Genomic DNA, 13,050 nt, shown 5'->3' with positions numbered 1-13,050 from the left:
GTTTGTCTAATAAATTTACTTGCAGTGGTGTATTTGCTGACAAAGGTTATTTTATCCTCTTTAGCTATTGGCCTAGTCACCATTAGTGGTTCCTTTTCCAAAGATTTTTCCACTTTTGATGCTTTATGCCCCCTTTCAGTAAATCTGGTTTTTATATCTGCTATGGTTCTAGCTAGATGTGTAGGCCTGTCGACAATTTTTCCCGCTCTGATTTTTTGCGAATAAGGTAACATCCTTTTTAACGGGTCTGGATGAAAACTAGACCCATGCAATGTAGCATTTCTATCCGTAAGTTTACGGAAAAGGTCTGTGTGTACCTCATGTCCATCATATGTAATCATTACATCTAAATATGATATTTCAGATTTGCTCCAATTCTTAGTAAATCTAATTGGCGTAGGTATTTCTGCCAAGTATGTGAAGAACTCAATAAGTTCATTTTCTGTTCCCTCCCAGATAAAAAAGAGGTCGTCTATATAGCGACAATAGAAGAGTATTTTACCAAAGAATTGTGTGTCATAGATGTATTTTTCCTCAAAATGTGCCATGTATAAGTTAGCATAGGATGGTGCTACATTGCTCCCCATGGCGGTACCTGTGGTCTGCAAATAAAAATTGTTCTCAAACTTAAAGTAATTTTTGTGCAAGATAAAGTGTAACAATAGCATGATGTAATCAGTTGGTGGTCCTTTTTGGTGACTTAATTCTAATTTTTCCCTAACCACTTCTAAACCTTCTGAATGAGGGATGACCGTATAGAGACTAGTGACATCCATGGTCACTAGAAATACTTCTCTATCTTTAAAATCAATTGATCTTATTTTATTTAAAAAATCAAATGTGTCTTTTATATACGATCTACCCTCTCTTACTAATGGTAGACCCTCATTTGAGTATGCCTTGTCACTTGAAAAAGACCTGTTGGTCGAAACGTCGTGTGGCACAATAAATTCATTATTTTGAAATCCGTGTAGCGCTGGATCTCTCTCCTTTTTCCTCAGTGTACTTTGGAAATTCCTGGCAGGTACTTCCTTGAACCAGCAGCACCGGTAAACTGTATGTATTTGTTTATATATTGTGGTGTGCAGCCTTAACCCCCCTTTACATTGATCCGCTGTAAACACACAGGTGATGGATGAAAGAGTTGATGACAAACATGCTAAGAAAAAAGCTAAGCTACGTCACAATGTAACGCGAAAGTTGGAAAGGCCCAAAACACGCTCACAACTTGAATAGTTCATGGATATTTATGTAGTGATGTGTGTTTGTTATATGTCTGCACTTTTCACCCCCTATTCATGACTGCATTAACAGGATGTTGGTAAAATTAGCACTATCATATGTATGTGTACATAAGGTGTATCTTTAGCACACTTATGTGTTCTCCCTCCCACAACTCAGCAGCTCATGTGTTAAGTACAAACATGTTAAGTTACTCTCCGTTTGGCACTATTTTGCAATCTCATTCAATTTGATCGTATGTTGAGCATCGTTTATGGTACATAGTGTTATGTTCATAAAGAATAAAAAATTGTATGTACCAATAACGCCTTGTTTATTTTTTTCATGTGAAATCAACTTTGCACTAACAAATAATAGCAAGGAAAAGCAATGCAAGTAGTGTTAGAAACGTTGACGTCACATGTATTAGTACGGTTATGGTATGTAACAATAACTGTTCTTGATTCCCACAACGTCTACCACGTACTGTGCGCATCATAACATGGAAAATATTAACTTTTACTCATCATTACTGAACGCAGAACTAAAAACCAACTTTTTTTTGTTGGTGTTCAAATAGCCTCTACCGTTACAATGACATAACCTGCATGCATGCAGCACACTTTGGTGTCAATTACATGATAATGTACACATTTGTACATAAGTACACAGATGTGTCATATATGATAATGAGTGACCTACAATTATCAGTTATGTTGCAAGAAATTATGAACACGATGGTTTGTATTTGCTTAAAACCAAATACTTTTTGTGTTTCAGCAGTTGTTAATGATTTGTTACAACAACAGAAATTCAGACATATGATCTGAACATTATAAACATGCCCCTGTAATAGCACGCAAGGTTGGTGTAAATTAAAACATATTCTCTAGTACTACATAGGTGGGTATTACCAACATTGTTACATAGGATACAGTGGCAGAAGGTCACATTGCTAATAAAAGTAAACATATTTCATAAATATGTCATAACTTATTGGCAGGTACACAGGTGCTATTTTTATACTCCTTACAATTGCCGTTACCTTCCACATGTGATCACAAATTCTACCCATTCATCTGCATTTTGCTATACTTACGTTTAATGTACCATCATACTGTTTGCAATTTCTCTTCATTTCTATGTTACTGTAACCTTATGCCACTCTATCCAAAGGTAAAATGTTAATAATAGCAACGTATTACATTTAAGGCAATATACTGCCTTTGTCACTTACCTTTGTCTCAATTACAGGGGCCTGTTTATTATATTGTCCTTGTTTGTGTTAACTGTAATGCTACTCTCCCTTGTAGCACGTATGTTGTGTTTCTATGTGTGTGTGTGTGTGGTGTTTCAACGTTGTCTGTTGTTGTAATAGTTTCACACATACAATGATTGAGTTGATTGCATTGGGAAATTATGTTTAATTAAGTTGTCTATTTTCTGGAAAGCCAGTCAATTTTCAAATACCTTCACTTGACCAGTTTAGAAATTCTTATGCAGACACCTGCAGAATCGGGACGCTTGCTTTAAAACAGTTGTCCTTTTGTTAAATGACCTTGGTTAGCAGACAGTGTGAAACATTAAGTAGCTTGTTTTATATTGAATTCCTTCAAAGAATTGCAGATCATTGCACAGAACACAGTTGCTTTAAGTTGCAGTAAAGAGGAAATAATGGCAGCACGTCCACCTCTAACTTACAAACAGTTAATATTCAATGCAATTTCTTCACAAACGGACGAAGGGGCAAGTGTGCAGGACATTTATAAATATATACAGGATAATTTCAATTACTACAGAAATGTGGCAAATCAGCTTGCGTGGAGAAACGCTATCCAACGCATTTTAACTTTACAACCGTGTTTTGAACGCATCCTGCCTATTGGTCCCGGCCACTCAGGCCTCTGGAAAATATGTGCCTGTCATGGAGAAGAAAATGTCAGCTATCAAAAGAATAAAAAAGAAAAGGTTACCAAACCAATAGCCGTTGGAGACATGCAGCATTTCTTGCTAAACGACATGGCTGACAGTTACATGTCCATGCAAGGATGCACAGGAACAGACTCAACAGGCAACATGCTGAGTGCTAACATGGTTGAGAATTTTTCATCATGCAAGGATCAAAGTATTAATCCAAGTACATCAGATGATATGCAGTGTTTGATTTCTGGAGACGAGGAAGGTGTAAAGATTTGCAGGTACAGTGTGTGTTAAATTTTTTTACTACTGATGTTTCACTGTAACTGCACATGTTGAAGGTATAAATTATTAATGTTTTTTTACAAGGCTGAAATGCCTGTATACATGACGTTGCCTGGACTGCTAACAAAGCAGTGAAGATGTTATTTTGTTAGCATGTGCATTCCATGCATGATATATGGTTCATAACAACAGTTTTCTTGTTATGGTGTTATAACATGTGTGTGCTGTAGCTGTATTAATTCCTATGTCACTTACTGCAATCACATATACCTGTCACACAGCGTCTGCACGTAGCGGCACGTCCTGCAAGCTCCACCCAAGGTGCCGCTACGTGCAGACGCTGTGTGAGGAGAAGAGGTCGATTGGCAGGGAACGTCATCAGAGGAGGGACCAGGCGCACCGAGTCGCGGCCACGAAACGGGGATCTACGCCGACTCCAGTCTCCTCCTGCAATCCCTCGGCATCCTCGTATGTTAAGCGGACGGCACGTTGTAGGACACGCATAGGGCATTACAGCATGTGAGTGCATGTTTTTAAGCCTGTTATTTTAGTAATAAATGTTTATAGTATCACACTATTGGTGCCCATTTTTGTTCCCATTCGGTGTATGGTGTTGCTGATGCTGGAAGTAAGGATCGTGTTACCAGTAGCAGGAATCAGTTGGAGCCAACCGTGAGGAGAATAAAGAAACCTTTTGAGGCCCATTATTATCTATTTTTAAGTAAGTAGATAGCAACGGTGAGGGTGTGGAACACTGACCATAGGGTACTGCGCAATGGTTGTTTCATTTGTATTTCCAGACAAGTCTCCAATCTAAAAGAACGGGACATTGTGGACTGTGGATCTCATTCTTATCATCAATTGATTCATGGGACTACTTCCTTCAGTCAGGTTTAATATCTGATAGTGCGCCAGGGAATCACTGTTTGTGTTGTATGTATCTGTGCTTTTTTGTCATTTTCGTGCTTTGTATACATGCCTTGTGGATAGGTTTGTTTTATTCCTGAGGCAGCCATTCCCCAATCTGCTAAAATAGGTTGTGAGGGATCACTATTAGGGTTTCCCATATAGGGGATCCCCTATTTGTTTGTAGAGCACCTGTTTATTTCAATTAATATATAGGTTTAGGTTTTTAGGTTAGAGCGCGGATTATATGCTTTTAGTTTAATTTCTTTCACCAATAATGAAACACATACTGACAGACAAAGCAAAACTGTTAGTTAACATTTTTGAGTTCACACACAATCAGTGCACTAACAATCTACATGTGGGTCATTATGTTAACATAGTTCAACACTTACATTGCACATGGATGTAATACATAATTTTTTTCTCTTTACACGTGCACATAGGCATGAAAACAACAATGCTGTCTAATCCTTAAGTTTTTCAGTTTTAAATTCTTTGACTCCTTCGCTGGGAATGTCTCGGAATACACTGGCTTTCACACTCTCTGTCTCTCTCTGAATGACTGACTGATTGCCTGTGTATATGTTAATGACTGTAGAGGTGTGTCTTCCATTATGTGTCACTGTGTGAATGTTACATAGAATTGGTTACTTGGGCTCTCTACATCACCTTTTCATGTACTCATTCTCTGACTGTCTCAGACAGTCATGGTCTCACACACACACAGGCAATGACACACTGGAAGCGTGTCACACAGAAACACACTGACACACAGTAAAGTACACAGAGACACACAGGCACAAACGCAGTTAATGAAACACACCCACAGGCACCTTATCAGACAAACTCAAAATATGACACACACACACAGTGATACACACGGACACATACATACACACACAAGGACGTGGTGTTATATACCACTTATACCTTGTGTTGTGGCCAATGGTTGAAGGCACATTGCTTGTTTGCAGCCGCCATATGTGTAATGGGGAATGTAAAGTAGGAAATGTGAACTGTGTAACAGTTTGTTATTATGTGGTGGGTCCAGCAACATTGTGCTTTTCAAAATGAACCCTGAGGGCAAAATGAACGGATGTGTTATGTTAATGCAGGCAACGCATCAATACAGTTCTTGATGACTTACATACTTGGCACATTGGGACACAGCGTGTGAAAACAAAGTGTATTGAACTTTGTGATTACACGCTATGTAGAAGCGTTCACAATTTACATTACTAAGAGGGTCATTATGTTTACGTCAACCTTTAAGGCAATGGTTGCAGTGTATGTACCTGTACATGTTTACACGTGTGTTTCCCCTTACCTTTAATTTAATTTAACTGTTGCACTTAAGTTACCGGCAAAGGTATGAATTCTGCATTAAACATAAATAACGTCAATAAAATCCAACAATGTTCTACGTAATGCATAACAGTATAAATGTTCCGTTATGCAGAAATTAATAAACAACAGTGTATAACATATACATGTACTGTGTATATATATGTAGTTACAAAAAGACTGTGTTGTTTGAAAGTTTATGCAAAGCACAACAAGTTGTATTATGTTGCGTTTTAAACACCCCCCCCTCCAGACCCCCCCACACCACCCCCACCCCACACACCACCCCCACACACCACCCCCCTTCAATAAACAAGCACCCAACATTGCAGTAAGACAAAAGGCTTATTTCAGAGATACACAAACATTTATTAATTGTTTAAAAAAATCTGTTCCGGATTCACCGAGGAGCTACGTCACTAGCAAGCGCTCAGACAGTTTAGGAAGCGCGCGTTGCTGTGCTTATGCGCATGTGCTGTAACATAAAGTACATCTGCAGCGCTTGGGCTAACTCCAAGTCAACATGGCGGCCCCCTATCGCGGGAAAGGTATGGGACAGGGTAACAGTTAAGAATTGGTTTTGTCAATTCGTTAGCATACTTGTAAAGGTTACGGTCACATATTAAAATGTTGAAATATTTCCGCTACATCCATCCATGTTTTTTTTCCTTTTACACGGCGCGATTTGTGTACTTGGCGCCATGCCAGCCATGCCGTTACGTGAACGTTGCAAAATTGTTGTTGTAAATGAAAAGAGGGATACTAAGGCAATAACTCAACATCACCACGTAACTATGGAGTACATACCAAAGAGTATTTCCTTACGAACACATATGTTTTAGCAAGTATGTAACTGCGACAGCGCTGCAAACACATATTTATCAGAAACAAACAACCTTATAAATACGTTATAATATTTTTTTTATTACACCAACTCCTTTTTGTCCAGTTTTGCATGACTATCACAGTGTATTTGTTTGTACATTTGTATGTCCAATATTTGCGTGCAGTCGTGGGACTTTATGCTCTTAAGAGGCTTGCACAGTTTAACATTAAACCTGCACACTCACGGTTCTGAAATGCAAATGAGAAAAAAAAAAAACTATAAATAATAGAACATAAATTGAGTTGTAATGTCTGTTGCAACAGTATAATTTAATAGCAAAATTCCACAGAGGTGCAAATAAAAAATATTATTGTAGGAGCTACAACATCAGCAATGTCAATAATAGGTATTTATACAGGACACCTAACAGGTATATGTGATTGCAGTAAGTGACATACGAATTAATACAGCTACAGCACACACGTTATAACACCATAACAAGAAAACTGTTGTTATGAACCATATATCATGCATGGAATGCACATGCTAACAAAATAACATCTTCACTGCTTTGTTAGCAGTCCAGGCAACGTCATGTATACAGGCATTTCAGCCTTGTAAAAAAACATTAATAATTTATACCTTCAACATGTGCAGTTACAGTGAAACATCAGTAGTAAAAAAATTTAACACACACTGTACCTGCAAATCTTTACACCTTCCTCGTCTCCAGAAATCAAACACTGCATATCATCTGATGTACTTGGATTAATACTTTGATCCTTGCATGATGAAAAATTCTCAACCATGTTAGCACTCAGCATGTTGCCTGTTGAGTCTGTTCCTGTGCATCCTTGCATGGACATGTAACTGTCAGCCATGTCGTTTAGCAAGAAATGCTGCATGTCTCCAACGGCTATTGGTTTGGTAACCTTTTCTTTTTTATTCTTTTGATAGCTGACATTTTCTTCTCCATGACAGGCACATATTTTCCAGAGGCCTGAGTGGCCGGGACCAATAGGCAGGATGCGTTCAAAACACGGTTGTAAAGTTAAAGTGCGTTGGATAGCGTTTCTCCACGCAAGCTGATTTGCCACATTTCTGTAGTAATTGAAATTATCCTGTATATATTTATAAATGTCCTGCACACTTGCCCCTTCGTCCGTTTGTGAAGAAATTGCATTGAATATTAACTGTTTGTAAGTTAGAGGTGGACGTGCTGCCATTATTTCCTCTCTTTACTGCAACTTAAAGCAACTGTGTTCTCTGCAATGATCTGCAATTCTTTGAAGGAATTCAATATAAAACAAGCTACTTAATGTTTCACACTGTCTGCTAACCAAGGTCATTTAACAAAAGGACAACTGTTTTAAAGCAAGCGTCCCGATTCTGCAGGTGTCTGCATAAGAATTTCTAAACTGGTCAAGTGAAGGTATTTGAAAATTGACTGGCTTTCCAGAAAATAGACAACTTAATTAAACATAATTTCCCAATGCAATCAACTCAATCATTGTATGTGTGAAACTATTACAACAACAGACAACGTTGAAACACCACACACACACATAGAAACACAACATACGTGCTACAAGGGAGAGTAGCATTACAGTTAACACAAACAAGGACAATATAATAAACAGGCCCCTGTAATTGAGACAAAGGTAAGTGACAAAGGCAGTATATTGCCTTAAATGTAATACGTTGCTATTATTAACATTTTACCTTTGGATAGAGTGGCATAAGGTTACAGTAACATAGAAATGAAGAGAAATTGCAAACAGTATGATGGTACATTAAACGTAAGTATAGCAAAATGCAGATGAATGGGTAGAATTTGTGATCACATGTGGAAGGTAACGGCAATTGTAAGGAGTATAAAAATAGCACCTGTGTACCTGCCAATAAGTTATGACATATTTATGAAATATGTTTACTTTTATTAGCAATGTGACCTTCTGCCACTGTATCCTATGTAACAATGTTGGTAATACCCACCTATGTAGTACTAGAGAATATGTTTTAATTTACACCAACCTTGCGTGCTATTACAGGGGCATGTTTATAATGTTCAGATCATATGTCTGAATTTCTGTTGTTGTAACAAATCATTAACAACTGCTGAAACACAAAAAGTATTTGGTTTTCAGCAAATACAAACCATCGAGTTCATAATTTCTTGCAACATAACTGATAATTGTAGGTCATTCATTATCATATATGACACATCTGTGTACTTATGTACAAATGTGTACATTATCATGTAATTGACACCAAAGTGTGCTGCATGCATGCAGGTTATGTCATTGTAACGGTAGAGGCTATTTGAACACCAACAAAAAAAAGTTGGTTTTTAGTACTGCGTTCAGTAATGATGAGTAAAAGTTAATATTTTCCATGTTATGATGCGCACAGTACGTGGTAGACGTTGTGGGAATCAAGAACAGTTATTGTTACATACCATAACCGTACTAATACATGTGACGTCAACGTTTCTAACACTACTTGCATTGCTTTTCCTTGCTATTATTTGTTAGTGCAAAGTTGATTTCACATGAAAAAAATAAACAAGGCGTTATTGGTACATACAATTTTTTATTCTTTATGAACATAACACTATGTACCATAAACGATGCTCAACATACGATCAAATTGAATGAGATTGCAAAATAGTGCCAAACGGAGAGTAACTTAACATGTTTGTACTTAACACATGAGCTGCTGAGTTGTGGGAGGGAGAACACATAAGTGTGCTAAAGATACACCTTATGTACACATACATATGATAGTGCTAATTTTACCAACATCCTGTTAATGCAGTCATGAATAGGGGGTGAAAAGTGCAGACATATAACAAACACACATCACTACATAAATATCCATGAACTATTCAAGTTGTGAGCGTGTTTTGGGCCTTTCCAACTTTCGCGTTACATTGTGACGTAGCTTAGCTTTTTTCTTAGCATGTTTGTCATCAACTCTTTCATCCATCACCTGTGTGTTTACAGCGGATGCCTTAGTGTAAGCCACATTGCTTTCTTTTGGTGGAACGAAAGGCGACATGTTACCGCCACCAGAAGTGTATGTAGATGTTTGTAAATTTCTTCCCCCTCCTCTGCTGTAACTGCCTTTTCTACACCTTCTCCCCAGGCCACGTGCACGCATATGACCTGGGGTACCCTTCTGCTGCGCTGGAACAAAGTTGACACTATGAAAAGTATCTACAACTGTTTCGTGTCGAAACTCATCAATGAACAGTTGCTGTGGACACTCCCTTGCAGTTTGGCACGGATGCAGTTTCTGATTGTTTCTACGGTTTGTCGCGTTCTCTGCATATGTATGCACACCTTCACATGGGTTTTCTTTTAAGGGAACTGTAGTATGTACGGGGTGGGGGGGTAATATGTGATATGTCAGCCACTTCACCAACCAATAGCGATTGGGAAGCTAATGGAATGTGGCGTTGGGCTACTTGTGGAACCAGATGTTTGGGCATTTTCTCTGTCAACTTTATTTTTAAGTGACTGGGCAATTGATCCCATAAAGCCATTATGAGTGAAAAGCAGATCGTTTGTGTGTTGCATGATGTCTTTGATGGTCATAAGTTCGGACAAAAGTTTTCCATGCACTGCAATAATTTGGTCATGTCGCTCCTGATGGAGGAGCATCATTTTTTCCTCCCTTGTTTCTAAGGATTTCAGGAGAATCTCAATCCCTGCATCTGCGTGCTTGGTAGTTAGATTGGTAGCTTGTGAAGCTGTCATGACCTCTGGAACAACGCAGGTGGGAGCGACGTTTGGAGACACCGTTTCCAAAGTAATCATGTCTGTGAAAGAACAGGAACATTTAGCATTACTTTTCAGAGATTGAAAAGACGTACATAACTTGTGCCCTTTATGCCACTTTCTTACATGTTTTCCCATATGACACACCATTATGACATACAAACTACTAGAAGGTCCATGTCAATGGTGTAACTACCGACAGAAACATGAGGCCTTGATGTATGCACCGCATACTTAAGAAGTTTGTCCGTTTGGAAACAGTCGTTCAACAATAGAAACTTAGATGCAAGAAAAAAATTGTTATTTTTAAAGGCTACTAGGTGTGCATTCATGCAAAAACTATGCAATTACGTCGTTATGACAAACAGTTCTGCCAACATACCCACTACCTCAATAATCACATGTAAAGGTAGCTTTAGAGGAACCTATACGCGTGTTAATTCGTTAATGTCATGCGTAACACAGTCAGTTTGCAACACCATGCAGAATGCGTACATTAACAATGCATAGGAAAGTGAAGCCGGTGCATATATTGCGAATGTCTACTGTACCACTGCACTATACCATGAAACATACCAGTTCTATAAGTTTAAAATACCATCACATTATGTGACAGTCATAACATGTACATTTGTACGTGTTATTTATCGTGAGTAACGCTGCCGTCATCAGTCGTGCAACACCTTACCATTGCAGTTTCTGCATGTTTGCCATTGCCCAGATATATGTTTCTGCATTCACACCCACATACATTTGGTTTAATTGTTTACATCTCACCTTCTTCTGCATCAATGACGAAGGAGAAACACATTCTGGAATTTCATAAGTACATTCCTCTTCCATGGGCATTTGTTCTTCATATGTGTGTGATGGCGGACACACTGTGAATAAAAATATAGTTAATTGGCGATCACAAATGCGAAGCAACAGCACACAAGATTTACAACAACACTTACATGCACATAGCATGATAAGCATGTGCGAAAATGAATATATAGTTAAGTAAAACCGAACCATCCTCGTACAACATGTTACTAATCATAGTAAATTGTCATACGTTTGCATGTTGGAATTGGTAACTCAGGACGTTGCAGTTGTGTCGTTGTCTTGCAGAACATGTATAGTTGTGGAATTATTTAATGATACACAGGTCTAATCTAGTTGTACTGTTCACCAACTGTTTAGACATGTTGGTCAACACATCAAATGACATTGACACACATAGGTATGAATACACACAAAACACATATTTCACCAACCTCACTGTTTCACCAACCTTGTGGAAAAGGCTGCTGGTACACTCCTATGTCATAATCTCCCTGAACTCCAGAAATTTGTACCGCCGGAAAGGTTGCCGCAAGCTGCTCCTCCAATGGAGACAATATGAACTGCTCCGCAGCAGGACCTCCGCCTGTTCCACCCGCATGTTCCAAACCTTGCTGGATTTTTTTTTCCAGCTTCTGCTTGATGTCATCAAAGCGCTTCCTGCAGTTGCTGTGGGTTCTCTGTTGGCGTCCACATGCAGACGTATTTCCTCCCAACAGATTCTCTTTGTAACGGCGGATGTTTTAGCTACAGTTGCGCAGGAGACAATAAATAGTTCCCATTACAGCACTTGCAATTTTATTGACTTTCATTACACTCCATGTACCTGTGCATGTTTAGCTTTGACTTTCTCACATGTTTCCTTTTTTTGGTATGCATCACCTGTATACAAATAACTGTCACACACATTATGTCAGACGTTGTGAACAACAATACATGCCAGTGATGTCAACATCAGCGACACTTCACATACATTAATACAGTAGAGATGTAGGCCGCAAGCCTACTTGTATACATAACATTGTACGTACGGAACTATTGCAGAGGCTAATGATTTTAGTGATAGCTGGAGTACTTTAATTGCGTTATATGCGATACAATGTTTCAACTGCTATGTTTTATGTCACCGGTGTGACAGTATGCACACCATGCAATATGACCACAGCCACACATCATCATTTTCACACACATTTCATAGGATTACATTCTATATTATGTTGTACCTGATAGGTTGCCAAAAATTCGATCATAGTGTTGGAGCACACCGCTCACAAGAACATGATTCTCTTGATCATTAAATTTTAAATTTCTTTTTTTTATTTGTGCAGTATGGTCCCCTGTACTGCACTCTCCTTCCTCAAGAGGAAGGGAATGCATGTAATGGTCACTTGACACCCACGAAGTATTCTCACTCTGGGACGGACACACAATGGACTGTACTTCGTTCATGCCACAGATTGTCCCCAAAGACGAGCTATTGACTTGTATGCGCGGCGTACCCATCCCTGGATGCCTCAAATTCCCACGAAAAGCGGCCATTACTGCGCCACTTGTGAAGCTAGCACCACTACCACAAACATCTCCAGCACGCACACGGGCAGCGGCCCTCTGTCGCTGACCAACAACCCCCACACCAGCACTCCTCGCACCCACTGCAGCACCCCTCACACCCACACCAGCACCCCTCACACCCAGAGCAGCACCCCTCACACCCACAGCAGCACCCCTCACACCCACAGCAGCACCCCTCACACCCACAGCAGCACCCCTCACACCCACAGCAGCACCCCTCACACCCACAGCAGCACCCCTCACACCCACAGCAGCACCCCTCACACCCACAGCAGCACCCCTCACACCCACAGCAGCACCCCTCACACCCACAGCAGCACCCCTCACACCCACAGCAGCACCCCTCACACCCACAGCAGCACCCCTCAC

The 13,050-nt window shown here is 39.5% G+C and overlaps 1 long non-coding RNA gene across 1 annotated transcript; it reads right to left on the bottom strand.

Moving 5' to 3' along the window:
- Nucleotides 1-9,102: 9,102 nt before the first annotated feature.
- On the bottom strand, nucleotides 9,103-12,744 carry LOC142489224 (uncharacterized). The gene is made up of 3 exons (XR_012799822.1): nucleotides 11,561-12,744; nucleotides 11,062-11,165; nucleotides 9,103-10,325 (listed from the first exon to the last, which is right to left on the bottom strand). It is a non-coding gene; the product is annotated as an uncharacterized LOC142489224 (long non-coding RNA).
- Between the last annotated feature and the right edge of the window lie 306 nt (nucleotides 12,745-13,050).

The sequence above is a fragment of the Ascaphus truei genome, chromosome 3 (genome assembly GCF_040206685.1).
Source record: "Ascaphus truei isolate aAscTru1 chromosome 3, aAscTru1.hap1, whole genome shotgun sequence".
Taxonomy (NCBI): domain Eukaryota; kingdom Metazoa; phylum Chordata; class Amphibia; order Anura; family Ascaphidae; genus Ascaphus; species Ascaphus truei.
This window is presented reverse-complemented; position numbering and strand designations above follow the sequence as displayed.